Source organism: Octodon degus, unplaced genomic scaffold (genome assembly GCF_000260255.1).
Source record: "Octodon degus isolate 3935 unplaced genomic scaffold, OctDeg1.0 scaffold00091, whole genome shotgun sequence".
NCBI lineage: Eukaryota > Metazoa > Chordata > Mammalia > Rodentia > Octodontidae > Octodon > Octodon degus.
The window spans coordinates 1802333-1814354 of NW_004524667.1; the positions used below are offsets into that span (position 1 = coordinate 1802333).

Below are 12022 nucleotides of genomic sequence, written 5' to 3' on the forward strand. Positions count from 1 at the left end.
TCTGTTAGAAAGAAAGAAAGAAAGAAAGAAAGAAAGAAAGAAAGAAAGAAAGAAAGAAAGAAAGAAAGAAAGAAAGAAAGAAAGAAAGTCACTGGAGGTGCATTGGAAAAAGGCCAGACCTACCTACCTCCCTAGGGAAAAAGCAGTAACTTGGAATTATACTATAATTAGCACCCTCTGGTCCAGAAAGTCTAGATAGCAATAAGTAGCCCAGGTGGGTGACCAGAACCTCTGGACCTATCCCTCAGAAAATACCTTTGCTCTTTCCATGTACCCTTGCTACATGATCTGCTTCCCTAGTAAGTTAATATTAGATAAGCAGCTATATTTGCAATCGTGTGTGTGTGTGTGTGTGTGTGTGTGTGTGTGTGTGTGTGTGTGTGTGTGGCTGGCTCAGCCCATGCCAGGGGTGGGGCTGGCATAGCATGTGGTGCCAGAAATCAAACTGTGGTCCCTGTGTACTTTGCCTAAGCTTGTCTAAGCAGGCACTTCAGACCACTGAGCTATCTTGCCAGCCCTGTATTTGTAATCTTATTGGTTGATTATAACTTGACCTATTTTAGGGCCAGCCAAATAGCTTAGCAGATAAAGCACCTGCTTAGGCAGACACAGAGACCTGGGTTCAGTCCTTGGCATGCCATGACAGCCCCACCCCTGTTGCACACTGAGATAGGGCGTGGTGGCTCCAGCCTATAATCCCAGTGCTTGGGAGGCTGAAAACAGCAGAATCACTTAGTCTGATCTGTATAGTGAGACCCTGTACTACATACATAAAAAATAATTACTTGACCTATGTTATATTCAACTCATGATTTTATGCCATCCAACCTCCTGGATTTATACCCACCTCATGATATTGCTCTGTAAAGTATTCTTAGAAAATGACCTCAGTAGTTACCCACTTCCATGACCCCTCTTTGTCTCTTGAGCTCTCAATAAACCTTTCCTATTCTTAACTTCCTTTGTCCTTTCAAATTCATTCTTCAATTTCAGGGAACACAAACTTGGCACCTACATCTAGCAGGCTGGAAGTACATTTCTCCTTCATGGGTGCTCAAGTTGGGAGCAGTTTCTGTGATGTTTCACAACAGTATTCCCCAATTGCGTGTGTGACCAGGATCCTGAGATAACAATGTCTGAGGAAGGCTGTACACCATGCCACACTGTAATTATTGCACACAGCCAAATTAGTTACAAATATTCCAGGCAGTTAGGCAGGATTGAGCTCTCAGCACAGAAGACAATTGTGGCTAGAAGCACATTCATTGAAGGCCAGGTTTCAAGAAAGAGGAATGACTACACCCACATACTTCCCCTAAGATGAAAAGTTGTGATTGATACCCTAAATTAGTATCAGTCATGTCGGGCAGGGGACCAGAACCTCCTAGCCCATTCCTTCCAGACAAAGTCATTGTTCAGTCCAGGTATGCTGCTACATGACTGGCTCCATGTTTGATCTCCATTTAATCAATATTACCTAAGCAACTGTATTTGTCATAATCTTATTGGTTGACCAGAGTTTTATTCCCCCTCATCTCACTTTGTGACTTCCCATGGGATCAATATTACCTAGGTGACTATAATGGTAATCTTAGTGATATAGAGGAATGAAACTCCCAACCTGAAAGGTGTCTGGGACAATTTCTTGTTCTCTAAAACCAAAGAATGAACTTTAGGAACAAATAGAGGTTAAGAGCAGAACATTTATTGGGGAAACAGAACTTCTGTCCAAGACAGAGACTCAAGGGGGACCCAAGCAGAGTTATGCAGGGAAGCTGTTTCCTCCACGGACTAATGCAGGTCTAAGGTGGAGAACATGGGAACTCGTTTATTGGGCATGAGGTGGGACAAAACTATGGTCAACCAATGAGATTACAAGCACCATTTCTCAGGTAAAGTTGAATAAATCCAGGATCAAATGAAGAAGCAAATCACACAGCAAGCAAGCATAAATATGGGATAGGGTCTCTTCTTGTTGGGGTTGGGTTAGTGACTCTTTGGGCTCTTTCACGGTGATTAATACCTATTTAGAATATCACTCCCTGACACTCATACTTAGGGAAGTATGTGGTTACATTTGTTTACTCTTTTGTGTTGAGGTCTGGCCCACAGCAGGAGTGTCTGTCTCTTCCAAAGTTGCAAAGTCACCTTTGTGGGCCCTTTGTGTCTTTCTTTCATATTGTCTCCTTGCAGGCCAGGGGCCAGGGAGATGGCTCAGTGGAATAAGCACTTCCCTGGCAAGTGTAAGGGCCTGAGTTCAATTCCCAGTTCTGCAAAAAAAAAGAAGGCCTGACCCTGCCTGATTGTCTATAATGTTTCTATCTAATTGAGCTGCCTATAATACTACTAGCTGACTTTAGTTTTGTCCCACCTTGAACCTGCCTCATTTCGTAGCTTTACTCAAAGAAACATTCGTGAGAAGTGGAGTCAGTGGGCAACCCCCTTTGTGGGCCATTTCTGTCTTTCTTAGACAGAAGCTATCTTTCAGTAAATTCTTCCTACTTTTAACCTCCATTGTTCTTAGAATTCATTCCTAGAATTATGGAAAATACAAACTCAGCAATTTGGACATCTAGCAGGTTGAGAGCTTTAATATTCCCTTATACTATTTAGAGGTCCTATGTCAGTTGCCCTATGTCATAGTGTCCAGGGGTGCTCTGCTCTCCTGTATCTTGCCATCTCATGCTGACACCCTGCTGGAACAGGTAGATCCCAATGATCCTAAACCCAGAGCTCATGAAAGAACTGAAGTAGCAGGTTGAAATATTGAAGGTAGAAAAAGGAGGAAAGGAGATACAGAGAGAGAACAGATACCTACTCTAGACAAGTATGGAGCATTTGAAAGTGAATAACTCAAACATTATTGTCTGTAGCTCTTTTTCTTTTTCTTTTCTTTTTTTTTCTTTTTCTTTTCTTTTTTTTTTTTTTTTCCCCCAAAAATTTTTTTTTTTTTTTTTTTTTTTTTTTTTTTTTTTTTTTTTTTTTTTTGAGAAACTTGACTCACACAGGTTCCTGTAATCTGATTGGCTCCTTGTCTTGTCTTTCATCCTCACCTTGAATTTCTACTGGCCAGGAAACCTTTGCAAGTCTTGTGTGGAGCGTAAAGAGTATGGAAGCCTTAATGACAAATAGTTTAGGTTTAAGAACTAAGTAAAGGGAAATGTGATTCATATGCTAAATATGCTAACTGGGAACTTCCAGGTCCTGAGTTCTTTGCCTTTGTCTTCCTAATTGTTTCTCTCTCTAATTCCTCAGAGTCTAGCTGCCTTTACCTTTCTAATTTCTGGAGTCTGACTGCTGAGGTCAAAGCTCTCCTATTAATTTTTCATAAAGCTCAGTGAAGCCTTCATCCTACTTTTCCTTCCCTATGGGGCCCCCTATCATTACAATGAGTTCACCTAGCTGACTGTCCATACTTCCATTTCTCACAGCAGCATTCATAAAAAAAAGAGACCATGTTTTCTGTGATTAAAAAAATGTTATACTTCTTAATTAGAAAATAGCTTTTGGGGATAAAACAAGCAGTGAAATGTGAAATTCAATAGTGACCCAGTTATATGAACATAAGCAACTTGCTCTATACTTTCTGTGGAAAGAAGAATATCTATGAAATAGTTTTAGCTAGCATGAAAATTGCTCATCAAGTAAGAGATAAAATTTTAGTGGAAAATAAAAGGACAATTTATGGTACAATGATGTACATGAGAAGCCTGCACCTGTGTAGAAAATTGATTTGGGTAAAATCTAGAAATTTCCATAATTAAGATTTTTGGGAATATATGAAAAATTATATACTTGTATTTCAAATGGATTAGCTATGTATGAGTCACTGGACAGGTTCTAAGGAATCTACTAAAACTATGATAAGGACCCTAACTCACTTTACTTATAGAACAGGATTGATTGCACATTTGCTAACTCCTATTGCAGAAAGGGGCTCAAGAAAGGCGTATTAAGCAGAAATTTGAGAATATACTCAAAGAAATAAAGTGCAGGCCTTCAAGAGAGAGATGAACTCCTTGGAGCTGTGTTTGTGTGGTTTTACAGTGAAAATCTGTAAAATTTTTAATGCATAGTCTTGTGAGGGTGGACAAATTAAAAATAATAAAAGAAGTACACTTTGCAGGGTGAGAGAGTGTGAAAAGAGAACAATGTGAAAGAGAACACAGTATTCAAGAGCATAGTGGTGGCTGGGTTTTGATTGTTGTAGGCAGCTAAATTAGAAATACAGGCAGTCTGACAGAGCTAGGCCCTCAAGGAGGCTATATGGAAGACAAGGTGACTTTGCAACTTTGGAAAAACAGACACTCCTACTATTGTTGCAGGCAGCCAAATTAGATGGAAATATTATAGGCAGTTAAACAGGGCCCTCGAAGGAGATAACAAAGAAGACAAGATACCTAGCCACAGTGAGGGAGATGGATGCTCCTGCTGTGGGCCAGACCTAAAGACCAAAGATCAAACAAATGCTGACCTCCCTAAAGATTGGCATCCAAGATTGATCATCACCCTGAGGGAGCCAGAAGAATCATTAATCCGATTACTACTGGGTGGCTACATGATAAAGTCCTATTCTACATTCATCCTGCTTACTACATGACTCACTTTCCCATTTGGTCCTGGACTTAATTAATTTTACCTGAGCAATGGTGCTTGTAATCCCATTGGTTGACCATAGTTTTATCCCACCCCACATCCACCTAAGCAAGTTCCCATGTTCTCCACCTTAGCCCCACATGATTTTTGTCCTATAAAAGTCCCTGGAAGAGACAGCCTCCTTGGGACAACCCACTCAGGCTTCCCTCCAGTCCCTCTCTCAAAGAGGAGTTTTCTTTCTCCCAGTAAATATATTCTGCTCATAACCTCTGTTTGTTCCTAAAATTCATTCTTTGGTTTTAGAGAACACAAACTCATCCAGGTGAGGTTAGGAGAACATTTTTTCCCTATATCATTTGGAGGTTCCCTGTATCATTTGGAGGTCACCCACCTGAGATCGGTTTTTCTCCCTGATTCACTATGGGCCAGACCTCAAGACAAAAAAAGGAAACAAATGCAGCCACATACTTCATAGGGATGGATGTCAGAGATTGATATTCTAAATGGTATCAATTAGCTTGAAAGAGTCACTAACCCAAACATCAGCAGGAAGAGACCTTGTTCTGTATTCATGCCCACTTGCTATGTGACTTGCTGCCCCATTTAGTCCTGGATTTAATCAATTTTACCTGAGCAATGATGCTTGCAATCTCATCAGTTGACCACAGTCTTGTCCTGCCTCATGCCCACGTAAGTGGGTTCCCCTGTTTTCCACCTTAGACCCTCCTCACCATATGGTTTGTTCTATAAAAATCCCTGGAGAATTTACACACCTATAATATTCAAATAATGGAACTTAACAAAAAAAGGGGATACAGATGAATGTCCATTTTGTATCTGTGTATTCAAAGTGGTTAGGATAGATATATAGTTACCTTCTCTTAATGAATACAGGGATTTGTTCTAATGGTGTTTGTTAATAGGTTATCATGTCTGCATCTTGTACAGCAAATAACCACTAGGAAGAATGTATGCAACGTGTTAATTATTGACACTGTCCTACCAATTTGGTTTGAAACTGTCTCATTGCTATTTGTTTCTCAATAAAATTATGGAAAATATATATATATATAAATCCCTGGGAAAGGTGCTTCTGGGGCAACCCACTTGGGTCCTCCTTTTGTCCTTCTCTCAGACAGAAGTTTCCCCAATAAATATTCTGCTCTTAACCTCCATTTGTTCCTAAAATTCATTCTTCAGTTTTAGAGAACATGAAGTCCTCCCAGGTACCTCTTAGGTTGGGGATTTCCTTCCCCTATATCACCAGCTACCTTTCAGCTTGGGAGTTTCATTCCCTTATATCAGTACTCTCCCTTTCCTCAGGCTGATGATGTCAGGGCTATGCCAGCCTATCAAAAACCTGCTTGAGGGCCAGGGAAATAGCTCAATAGAATAAGTGCTTGCCTGGCAAGTGCAAGGGCCTGAGTTCAATCCCTGGTTCTGAAAAAAAAAGAAAGAAAGAAGAAAAGAAAGAAAGAAAGAAAGAAAGAAAGAAAGAAAGAAAGAAAGAAAGAAGAAAGAAAGAAAGAAAGAAAGAAAGAAAGAAAGAAAGAAAGAAAGAAAGACCTGCTTGAGTTCTCCTGAGAAAAATTGATGGTGTTCTCTGATTGGCCCCAGGTGCATGGATTTGGAAACTGTTTTCTGCAGATTTCCTGAATCTCTGTGATTGACAGGTCATGCCCACTTGCTTCAGGCAGTTTGCCCGATCCTAATCTCCTGCCTCATTGACATAATCAAAGCTACTGGAGATTATCCACATATTTACTCCACATCTTTACTTCCTAGGTTTGTTCATGCTTCTTAAATTTTTTCAGTCCCATCACACCTCAAATCCCTTAAAGTTAATATAAGTTCATAACTTGGCTTTGTTGTAATCTGACCATAAGATAAAGAAACAAAGTTAGAGTTCAAAGAATATTTTTAGTAAAATGTCTTAGATCACCCATCTTAAAAAGTTCAAAGGGAGGCCTGTCAGTTAGTTCAGTTGTTTAAGCACCTGCTTATGCAAATGCAGTCAGGCACAGGATACTGCAGTTTGATCTGCAGCTCCACGTACCTTACCAGACCAGCCCTTAAGGCAGCCTGAGCCAGCCAAAAAAAAAAATCCTTCTCAAAAAATTCAAAGGCTGGGCCCTTGCCTTTCTCCTATGAAATAGACCACTCATTTACCAGTGAAGTGAATGATTATCTTTACATCTGATGGGTGGTCTATACTTTTCTCCTATAGTTTGAGTCTAGAATTTTCTATGGATTTATAAATTTCTACTCCCAAAGCACATAAATATTCCCAGCTCCAGACTATAAAGCCCTACCTCTTCAGGGTTAACACTCTAGGTCTCTGAGTGTGTACTTTAATTCTGCCTAACAAAACCTTTATGTACTTCTCATAGATATGTCTTGAAAATTCTTTTTCTATAATGGAAATCATCAAACTTACAACCTGTCCAGTGAGTGGTTTGAGTTAAGATACCCCATCTGCCCTTTGTGAAACCTCTTTGGACCCTGCCCAGTGGTCTCTTTTTGTCTGTCACCTATTCTCTGAGGGTTCTTTTTTTTTTAAGCAAAAGTGATTTGTCATATATTGTGCTAGGAGGAGGAATATAAACCTCAGGGGATACAGACTCCTAATGGAAGAAGCCTAAGACATAGCACCATGGAAATTATGGAATAAAGGCAGACGGGTTAGAATTGGAAAGGATGTATCCTTTGAGCTTATTATTTATCCTCCCATTTCCCATTCACCTTGCTTTAAGCAGTGTGCAGGTAAGCAAATCCACTTGGTATTACCTATTTTTTTTATTTCTTTCTTATAAATGTTTTTGAAATAATCTTTGATTAAATAGACCTATAAATTCTACACCACAGGATTGGTTGTCAATAGGGTATAGCTATTTTATACAGAAGTGAAATAGTAGATTTTTTTGCCTTCATATACTTTTCTGGTGACTCAAGAAGCACTATGGGCTTTTTCTTGTTGCTAAATGAGCTTTCCACATACAGGATGGGAGAATCATCCTGGATGTTGAAGGAGGATCTAGAACCTGGCCTCAGTTTCCTTCCTGCTGCCAGATCTGAATGTAAACCTATTGCTTCTCCCTCTTTACTCTTCAACTCCTTTTCCTCCACTAATGAAAACAGCAAAACTTTCATGGTCTTTCTTTTTTCTTTCATTTCTTTTATTTTATTTTTAAGTGGACACAGCAGGATTTATTATTTTCACAATAAAGCAAAGATGAAAGTCAAAACGGGATCACTTGGCCCTTTCTTTTCTTATCTCCTCCCAGTTCCACGTGCTTGCATCTCTTAATAGCCAGCATTCTCTTAGATCTGCAGTTGGGCTCAACACATTCAAGCCTCACAACAATCTTCTTTGTAGTTTTGGCCTTCTTTCCAGAAAATTGGCTTAGTCTGTCCACCATGGCCACTCTGTTTCCTGTCATAATGCCACTTTCCCTGGGCATATAGGGAATCCTTGGCTTTCTTGTACTGTGCCACTTTTTGGAGTTGATGCTTGCCACACTTCTTATAGAAGGTTTGTTGGGTTTTGGGAAGGTTCACCATGCTTATAGGTGTGCTACCAGCAAGGAAAGCTATTTTAATGAATTTATTAGTTACAACTATCATAGGAGATATATACTATTATTATCTCAATTTTATAGGTAAGGGAAAAGGCCCAGAGAAATTAAATAATAGTTCAAAATTACACATCCAGTAAAGTGCAGGGCCAGAATTCACCATAACTTCAGGCCAAGAGCACAACAACCACCTGCTACACTGTTTTGTATAACAAAGGTGACCAGAACAGGAAACTGTGTTTCATCTGCCAAATCCTCCATGTCATGCAGGACTGAAAACTCAAGGCAGTCTTCCTCCATCAGACTTCCTATTGGCTGTACTTTTCCATCCCACTTGATTCACTCTTAGGGAGAAAGGGCAGCACTAAGCTTTAAAGCACAACTCCATGGAAAGTAAAAGAATTCTGAAAATCATTTCCAAGATGCTCTGGCTGTGGTCTTGGCTCCATGTCCATTGGATGCAGTGAAGAAAATAGTTAATAAAATATCTCAAAGGAAAATGTGTGGATTCTACTAGAATTATGTCTCTCATTCTGTTACTAGTAGGCAATTAATTGCTGCCTGATGAACAGAAGCTAGAAAATCTGTTTGGCTGTTGGGAGTTTCAGTCCCCCCTCTGGACATGAATGAGGAGCAGCTACAGAGTACGATGGGGGTTCTAGGGAAATCCTAGACTGCAGCCAGGCCATTTCTTTCCCTGATTGGAATTATTTTTTTCAGTTGAGACAGAGTCTCACTACATGGTTCAGATTGGGCTTGAACTCACTATGTAACCCAGAATGGCCTCGAACTCATAGTGATCCTCCTGCCTCAGATTACAAGCATGAGCCACTATACTTGGCCCTGGCTGGCCTTTTGAAATACTATTCACTGTCCTCTTTTGAATGAGAAATGTAATATATTAAATATAAAATCCAGGGCCAGGGATATAGATCAGAGGCATAATGCCTGCCCAGCAAGTACAAGGTCCTGAGTTTGATTCCTGGTTCCAAAAAACAAAAGAAATAAAACTCAAGAGTTCTTGTCTTAAATCACAAAAACAATAAGCCATCTTTGTGGAATCTTGACACAATCCTATGTAATTATGATTTTTTGTCCTTTCTGTGAGATACTTTATGAAACTACTTTAAATTGTTGAAGTGCACTTGAAGAAAAGGTTAAAACAGTGGAGAAGAGGCTGAGGGGACAGAGGTGCAGAGGAATGAGCCAAGTTTCAGGGGGTGATTGACCTATTTCTACCAATGTTTCAAACAATGTAACACTTACATTACTGGTGTGATTCCAAGACATGTCTGGAATTTGAAATTCCATCAAATGTATGATTGTGAGTGTGAATGTTTTGTCTCCATTTAGGCTACATCTGAGAATATATGGTATATAGTTTAGAATATAAGACTAGGTCACCACTAAATTTCACACTTACCCCAAATTCCTGTTTTCTAATAAAGAACAAAACTGTCTTTTGACTTCACTTTCTCTTTGTTTCTAACAACAAGGAATCCAAGTTTCCCTCTTTTTCTTTGCTTTAATCTCTCTCATTTTCCTTAGAAATGTTTTTAGAAAGAATTTAACCTTAGGCTGAACTAAAATGAAATGACATTAATTTGTTGATGTGCCTTAATCATCCATTAGACTGTGCCTTCCTCAAGAGAATGGTTCGGTGACACAAAGTAGAGTTCTAAAATTCCCACTAAGTGAGTAAATGAATAATGGGGCTACTCTTCCCCACTGGAAATCAGGCCCATCCTATGAACTGTGTGACCCTGGACAGGCTTCCTAACCAATCTGTGTCTTAGTGGCCGCATGTCTTAATGAGAGACCCGCTTCTTCATTAGGCTGTTGAGTGTTGTGATTGTGTTTATTTATTCTTTTGATGCAGGATCTTGCTGTATAGTTTAGGCTGACCTTGAACTCACTGTGCAGCCCAGGCTGGCCTCAAACTCATGACAATCCTCCTACTTAATCAAGTTTTTAGGGTCTTCTATATAGAATATCATGTCATCTTCAAATAATTATAATTTAACTTTTTCTTTTACTATCCTTATTTCTTTCTTTTCTTTTTTCTCTCTTGTATAATTGCTCTGACTAATGTTTCTAGAACTATACTGAATAAGAGCAGTAACAGTGGACATCTTTATCTTGCTCCTGATTTTAGAATGAAAGCTTCAGTTTTTGTCCATTAATAAAAATAAAGGAATATTTTAATAAGGAGTGATGGCCAATAATGTGTGCCTAAGATGTGGTATGTGCATCTCAAAAGCACATAGCTTTACTCCATAAGCTGTTCTTTCAGTTTTTGCTCTAAAAAAAAAAAAATCAGTCTGTTGGATTTCTGAACTTGATTTTGAGCAGTGAGCAGGTAGAACACTACCTGTTTTTTTATTCTTTTCTTGGAATGAACTTTATGAAAATGTCCCAGGTATTGTCAATTAGCTTTGAATTAATCTGAATATTTAGTTATATTGGATATCAGTTATTTAGAAATATATGGGTAGCCATATAGGCCTACACCCTCCTAAGAGGTCAGTGAAGAAGACAACTGTGGCTGGACATGTGTTCATTGAAGCATAGGCCTCAGATAGAGATGACTACACCTTCCCCAAGGATAAACAGCAGTGATATTCTAAATAGACACCAATCACCTTGGGTAGGGGACCAGAGCCTCCCTATTCCCTCCCTTCTAGGAAAAGTTCTGTTCATTCCACATATACTTACTAGTCATTTGCTTCTCCATGTAATCCATATGACCTAAGTGACTATACTCATAATCTAAGTGGTTAACCATAGTTTCACCCCATCTCATATGAACCTTGTGATTCCAATATTACCTAAGCAACAGTACTGGTAATCTTATTAGTTGGTTATGGTTTTGTCCCACCTCACCTCCGCACCCACCTGATGGCTTTGCTCTATAAAACTCCCTTGAAAAGTGGGGTCTCCCAGAGTGCAGGCCTGGCAAGTGAGTGAGATGACCTGAGTGAGTGAGACAACCCTGGGCCCGGAGGGATCCTGAATAGACCAGGAGTGCAGGCCCGGAGAGTAAGTGAGATGACCCAGGGCCCGCAGGATCCTGAATAGACCCAGAGTCCAGGCCTGGTGAGTGAGTGAGATGACCCAGGGCCCCACAGGATCCTGAATAGACCAGGACTGCAGGCCCAGTGAGTGAGAAGACCCGGGCCCACCGAATCCTGAATAGACCCAGAATGCAGGCCTGGCATGGGAGTGAGACAACCCGGGCCCTGCAGAATCCTGAATAGACCAGGAACACAGGCCTGACATGTAAGTGAGACCGCCGGGAAACAGTGGATCCTCATTCAACCCAGAGTGCAGGCCCAGTGTGGAACCCTTCAGCAGAACTCCCTGTAAAGAGGCTAGAGGCAAGACCCACCCGGCTGAGTCAGGGGCAGAACATCTTTCCAGAGAGACACAAAGGGTTCAACTCTAACAGCTCCAGCAGAAAGAAGTGGAGCACAGCAGCCAGACCCCAGCCAGATCCAAGCAACACCCACCTGGAGGAATCTGAACTTCGTAGATCCAGACCTGGTGCTAAGGTAATAACTCTATCTAAGCTCTACAGCAAAGGTCAGAAGACAGTGGTATACAAAATGACAAAGAGAAGGAATAAAACGCAGTCTCAAGCCCTGAGTCCAACCAGTATAATTGCAGAAGACACCAGCACTGAGGAAACTGGAAATCATACACCAGATATCTCTGAAATAATAGCGTTGGCAGTAAAGAAACAACTGCACAAAGGTATAGAAGAAATCAGATCAGAAATAATTTCGGAACTAAAAAATTTAGTGATAATTATAATCAAAGAAGTACTAAGTCCTTCTAAAGAATACACTGAT

General features: G+C 40.2%; 1 pseudogene; it reads left to right on the top strand.

Moving 5' to 3' along the window:
- Nucleotides 1–1359: 1359 nt before the first annotated feature.
- Nucleotides 1360–12022, top strand: part of LOC101577331 — a 71974-nt pseudogene continuing 61311 nt past the window's right edge.